This window comes from Crocodylus porosus, unplaced genomic scaffold (assembly GCF_001723895.1).
Source record: "Crocodylus porosus isolate Cpor-Errol unplaced genomic scaffold, CroPor_comp1, whole genome shotgun sequence".
In the NCBI taxonomy this organism is placed as follows: domain Eukaryota; kingdom Metazoa; phylum Chordata; order Crocodylia; family Crocodylidae; genus Crocodylus; species Crocodylus porosus.
Genome location: NW_017728931.1, coordinates 69,207,248 through 69,214,434, shown reverse-complemented (window position 1 = coordinate 69,214,434; position 7,187 = coordinate 69,207,248).

The window sequence follows — 7,187 nt, the reverse complement described above, 5'->3', positions numbered from 1 at the left end:
TTTATGAATATGCATCCATAGGTTTTGTATATATTGCCATATTTTTATATTAGGTTTGTTGGGGCCAAAACCAATTTAATTTTTAATCCAATGTTAGCCACCCCATGAACAATGGGTAAGGAAGCTCCCTGCTTGCCACCACCCTGCCCCCGCCACTGCCACCACCACCTGCAGGTGGTCACCTTGCCCCCTACCAGCCTCCAGGGGCATGCCTCCTTCACACAGCTAAGTATCCTTTTGTTTCTCAGCCTCACTGGCTCCTCCTCAAAGGCACAAACCCACTTCAATCAACCACCCAAGCATTCTTCCAAGTAGAACTCCACTTGATCTACCACCTCCCAGATGCACCAATGGAACCACCTCACACACACCCTCCCAGTCTCTCTCTCTCTCTCAGATGCACCCCAATTGAACATTCACTCTGAGGGGATAATTCCCTTTATACTTCTTTTGCACACAGCACTCACACAGGTAGCTTCCACACAGTATACAGGTATTTTCACACATCACACTAGCTTTCTTCCCATGCCACATTCTCTTTGCCACATGGCCCGCTATTGTCCTGGATCTGCTGGCTGCAAAGTCACCTAAAGTTCAGCTAGGTTCCCAGCCTTACAGGTTTACTTGTATCAGGATGAAATTCTGTGAAAAATGGGCACCAAATAGGAAAACACATCATTACAGGGCCAGACACTCAAGCCTTTATACAGGTTCCTTGATTTCTTGGACCAGAAGCAAAAAAAAGGTACCTTTAAGGGGAATTCTACTGGTGCCATGAAATTGATGTATCCATTTATTACTGCCTGATTGTGTACTGCCTCATTATGCAAGTTGACATTGTCAGGGTGTGGCAGAACACCTGCATGCACACTTTAAGGTTTGAATTTGGCAGTGGAGCAGCTGGCTGGTGGAAGCTAGACTCATCAAGACCAATATATGACCCCAGGAGGGCCCTGGGATTGGCTGAGGTTTTTCAGTCATGAAGGATTTATAAGGCCTCCATTTTAGCCCAGGCCTTACAGGGGAAAGCAGTAGGCCTGTGTGAAGTTTTGGTTGCTGATTTGATTTGGCTCAATTCAGTGGCCCAATCTCCAAATCTGAATTGAATCAGGAGACCCTTTAATCTCTCCAAATTGAATCAGAACCCTCCAAATCAATTTAGAGAGATTTGGAAAGATTTCACAATTCAGACAAAGACACAGCTTTAAATATTTTTCTACATACCTCAAGGTACCAGGCAGGTCATGAATGCTGAGATGATGGGATGGATGGAGCATCCCACAGGAGTCTGTGTGTGGGGGGGGGGGGGGGGTCCTCAGTCTGCTTAGCAGCAGACTCAGAAGTGTCCCAAAAGGCCTTCCAGTCTACTTCTGGGTCCACCAGGGAGCACATGGGGGGCTTCTCTGTGCCTCTCCAGCTTGGTGACTGGTGCCTCCTGGGTCTGTGGGGGCACCCAGGGTCCCCCCCACAGACAATCACTAAACCAGGGGGTTATGGGGGGGGAGGAAGCACACTTGGTGGCAGACCCAGAAGTGGACTGGAAGTACTTCTGGTCCACTTCCAGGTTTGTGGCTGAGCACAAGGGCCCCTCCCTGTGGGACGCTCCATCTTCCCCACCATCGCAGCATTCATGAGCTGCACCTGGTACCTTGAGGTATGTAGAAAAAATATTTAAAGCTGTGTCTATGGCTGACTCGCTGATCCCTCAAATTGGCATGGAATCTTCACGTTCAGATTTGGCTGAATTGATCAGGACAATGAGCTGAATCAACTAATCAAATCACTGTCCCCAATTTGGGCTGAATCCAAATCGAATATGGCCCATTTTGCACACCCCTAGAAAATAGAAGTCTGTTCTATTGGGGGAGACCAGAGTGACAACACTGGCCAAGTGGCTGCTCAGAAACACCTTAGAGATAAGGGCATGAGCTATGGGGATTAACTGGAGGCTCCTGGTCCTGGGTATGACCAAAAACTGTACCCTGCTGAGGAATGGAGATGAGGGGGAGTCCCCAAGAAATGCCAAGCCAGTTACCTCCCTGGTGAAAATTGAGGAGGGGAACCTGAAAATCCCAGCCTCTGCTTGCAGGAGGGTTACAACACTGGAAGGGAGCAGGGCTAAGCAAGCCCAGTGAGGGACACATGAGCCCAGCATAGTGTGGTTCAGGCATGTTGTTAACCACCTGAGTCCCATCAGGGGAGAGACCTCAGTGTTGGGGGCCAGATACTGCATTAGCCACCTAAGCCCCACAGGGTGCAATACCCAAAGTGAGTGAAGCAGCCCAGTGAGGGGCCAGAGTGTAGAGTTGCCTAGTGAGTTAGCCAGTGTGTGAAATGGCCCAGTCGAGGAGCTGTAGAAATAAATGGCTCTGGTGAGGGGGTACAAATACTTAAAGAGGGATTACAGAACTATGGAATGTGAAAGAGCAGAATTATTGGCTGCAACACAGAGTCACCTAATGACAGAATGCAGAATACTGAATGAGGGAATACAGAATTACTGGATGCAACAATGTAAATTACTGTATGTGTAAAAATAGTACTGGATACAAGGTAGATGACATCTAGGATGCATGGGACACATGTAAGGGGAGTGTGTACTAAGACCATTGTCATCAGGAGGGTGAGTAATGGGGAGCCTTCCACCTTGGTAACATAATTAATATTTAAGGCATGGCAGATGAGTGAGGCAGGTGTTTGGCCCTGAACCGGCAGGCAGCTGGCACTGAGACCAAGCCCTGCAAGGCCAGCCCACACAGGGCCAGAACTAAATTTGGCTGATCCTTAGCTAGCTGAGTGGTCACTAAGAGTTTCTTTTTAAATATGATTTAAAACAACCTAGAGACTACATGTTTTATTCTACAGGCTGAAATGGCCCTCTGTTGGATGGGCAAAATGCAAATATGGTGGTAAGCTAGGAAACTGTTGATTATTGGAATGAAAATGTTTAGATTCTAATTTAAAATATTATTACTGTTTGTCTAATTATTAAAGGAATTGCATTCATTGAAGTAATTTACTAATATTTAGATACATGTTATTATATGCCTTGCGATACCGTATGTTATATTTGTAGAATTGGTCATATTAATAAGAGGCATGGGCAGCTCTAGGATTTTGAAAAATGGGGTGTAGATGGCATGGGGCATCATCACATAGTACAAAATACATATTTTTTTCCAGTTAGACAAACTAGAAGCTTACTAATATGCTAGGGGCCTAGCACTATATTATTCAGTTTAAGAGCAAAGCAAAAACAAATATACATTTAATGAATGTGCGCTAATTTGCTAAATTATATAATATGTCTAAAAAACACAAAAGCTAAGCAAAAACAGAAGAGTGTTTCATTACTAGTTGTAGTCACTATATTTAAATATTCATCTCTTATTCAGATTTGTAAAACTTCTGGGGCATCTTGACAGTGCCTGCAATACTTTATTGTCAGTCATTTCTTCATGTGAGTTAATGTTTTTAGCAAGAGCTAAAAACAGTCTGCAAGGCTATGAAATAGAATAGAGACATTAATAGGAATGGCTAACAAATAGCAACTTTGCAAGAAAGGATAGAGAAACATTAAGACTTTTATAAAGGCGAGAGGGTTGTTAACACCTGTGCAGCAAGCAGATATTATAATGAGTAGGGATCTGGGTTTTCATTTTTCCAAGGGCAAATGGACCCCCCCCCCAGATTTTCCCTTTTAACTGAGAAAAATGTGGATTTTCCCTTTTAACAGAGAAACACATGAATTTTCCACTTTTTGCAAAGAGCCCTCTGCAGGCTGGCAGAGTTCCAGCTTGCAAGGGGCTGGGGGAGTGAGAGAAGAGTGGTTAAACAGGGGGCACCATGTGCACATTCACACTCACATGTGCACTTTGCCACCAGGCAGCATGAAGAGCAGCTCCTGAAAGTAAGTCTGGTGGGAGATATGGGTTCCTATAGGGAGGGAGGAAGGGAGTTGGGCAGGTCTGCGTCTGGATCTGGCACTGCTGCCCAGCCAAGGTGGTGTGTGGGGGTGCAGGCTTCATGCTGTAGGCTCAGGCTCCCTGCCCTGCTGCCTTCCCCCTAAGGTATCCTCAGCCTAGTGGGCAGGACCCAGCCCATCAGGTCAGAGAAAGGCTGGTGGGGAAGTCTCTTTCCCTGGCAAAGCATTCCCTGCCCACCCAGCAGCAGTAGCGGGGGCAGCACAGAGTGCCCCTTGCTTCTTCTGGATGGGCAGGGGGCACCTTGCCATGTTGGTGCAGAGCTCCCAGCAGTGGTACCAAGCCTCCGCACCTGGCTATGCACTGCCTGGCCACATTTGCTGGGCTGTGGAGGCTCCAGGGGAGGGCCGCAGGGCAGGGAGCCCTCGCTCATATCAGGCAGCCCCCATCCATCCGCTTCCCACCATGGGCAGTGCTCCAGTCATCCCACCTGTGAGGGAAGGGGAGCCAGGCTCTGTGCTCCACTCTGTTAGGGTAATGATATGGATTTTGGGTGTGGAGGTAATGATATGGAATTTGGGGAGTGCTGGGTGTACAGCTAAATAAAAGTTTTTTTAAGTACACGGATTCTTAACAAAAGGATAGGGTGCAAAGTACATGATGTGTTGGGTAAAAATAGAATGCAGTCCACCAGCTATCATCACGAGACAAAGCAGAAATATGGCCTTGGAGATGGTGGTGAATTCAGCAAGAAAACCAGAAAAAAACAGTGAGAAACCGCAAGTGACTGAAAGAAGATAAGGGTCAAAGTCTTATGCATGCGGTCTTAGCAGAGAGGCATGTAAATGCATGAAATGCTTAGGTAATACCATGCTAAAGAAGCAAACAGTAAACAGAAGTGGAGCTTGAGATGGGAGGAGACATGGGTGGAACTGAAGGAGGGACATAGGTGGGATGAATGTTAAGAAGTATGAACCAAGGTGTATAAATCTTGGAAAGAACTATTGTTCAGTGCAGGTCTGTGGTTTGTTGCTTTTTTGGGGGACCCTTGTCCAAAGCTTTCTACATTCTGAATAAAGCTGTTGTGAGCAATGTGTGCTCATGTTTGCTCCCTTCTTGCTCTGGCTAATGGATACCATGATCCATTATAATGAGTAGGGACTGTCATCTCCCTAGTTGTTGGGCGCTGCATGGAGTAGGGACCGTCATCTCCCTAGTCGTTGGGCGCTGCATGGAGTCGAGGTCTAACATTATCAGTATTCTTGTTATCAATATCAACATGGAAAAAAAAAACTTGGAAGATTCCTTTCTGAAATATCTTGTGTCTTAAAGTCAACAACATATACTAGGTACTCACTTCTTCCAAAAATCAAAATACCTGTTTCAAAACTCTAATATTTTACAACCCTTTGAAACTTTTTGAGACCTCTTGAATGTGTTCTTTCTATATATGTATAATACAGGAAAATTCGAGATCCATATTCTAGATATGAGTCAGTAAGTAACTCTTTAACATGGTCCTGAAAAGAAGCTGCTGTTTAGTAATATACATTTAGAAAATTATACAACTACTTGACAATCTCCAAGGTAGAGTCAGATGATCCCTGTGTCAATACATTAACTCCAGAACTGAGGAAGCCTCCAGAGCTCTATAATCTCTACTTTTTAAAAGAAAAGACTGTTAATGGATCCATGTGGTAGCAGATCTAACATTTGTCTTTTTTAACTCAAAGGAGCTGACACACACAAACATTTTCACTGAACTGGAATTAGCCAAATATTTAATAAAGAGTATGTTAAATAGATAAGCTAAAATTTTAATGATCAGTTTTCTTTAATGCAAAAAAAAAAAGGAAAAAATCAGATTAAATCTAAAACCAGACATACACATATTAACTGATTTCAGCACTACAATAGCATTTCTGTTATGTATTTTTCCTTATTTCTTTTACAGTATGAGAGTAATCATGGCCATGTGATAAATATTACATTTGTAGTAAATTAATTGATATAGAACTAGAACAGCCATGGGCATTAGAATGCTTCACTGAAAAGTTAAATCATCTCCTGGGTTCTAAGATGATTTAGTTTCTGCCTGGGTATTTAAATTCTGCTACATATTTAAAATTCCACCTGGACTCTAATATGAAGTTGTTAGTAATTTGCCATTTATTTCAGCAGAGCTAATTCATCCATAGAATATCAGAACTACCCAAGGGCTGTATTCCAAACACAGGGTTTGAATCTAATCATTAACAGACCTCTTAATACTCTATACTGAATATATAATAAACAGTTATAGAATTATACTCCTTTGTTTTTTTCCAGTTTTAATAGTTTAGGATTAATTACAATTGATCTGACATTAGTTTCCTGGCTTGACAATACTAATGCCAATAAAAATGGAGATGACATCAGCGTGCCCTCTGAATTTTAAATTTCTTGAAATCTGTTTATGGATTATTCTAAAATTTTATTCAACAGGCATGAAAGCAGATGACTTATATACTAGACTGTGTTATATTATGTAAAGTTAAGTACTTTGTTTATTACTGGGGTGTAGGTTGTAGCTGTGTTGGTCTAAGGATATAGGAAGACAAGGTTCTTTGCATAAATCACACCAAATGCTGAAACTTCCTTAGCCTGACGAAGGGTTTTTGAACCCAAAAGTTTGCTTAATTATTGTTTTCCAACAATTTAAGCTGGTCTAATGAAAGATATCAGATTCACGCAAAGAACCTTGTTTGTTTATTACTGGAATGTTGCAAATTACTGGTATATGACATCTTGATAGGATAACAACTTTGCAAGTATATCTCCTTCTTTTGGGACTTTCCATTTCCCTGAAAAGAAAAGAAAAGAAAAGAAAAAAGCACAACAAAAGAGGACTGAATAATCTCTGATTCTCTCATTTCCAGAATTCTTTATTCATTCTTTGTTTTGTTTTGTCTTTCCTCCTCTTCACACGAGGTGTTGTGCAAAGCTACTGCCAAGATCCCTGGTGGAATGAGCTGAATATCTTTCCATTCTTTCCTTCCTCCAGCACAAATAATAAAACACTGCATTTAACTACTTGGAATGGTAATATTTAACAAACATAATATTTTACGGTGCTCCTGGAAGGGAGATTATCAGGCTTGGTTGGAAGGGCAAAATGGTACTGCTTCAGGATTAGGGGCATTCCGGAAGCTGATAATATTTTTGAAAGACTGGGATGAGAGACAGAGGTCTTGTCAAGAAATTCCTCTTTCTTGAATAATCCTT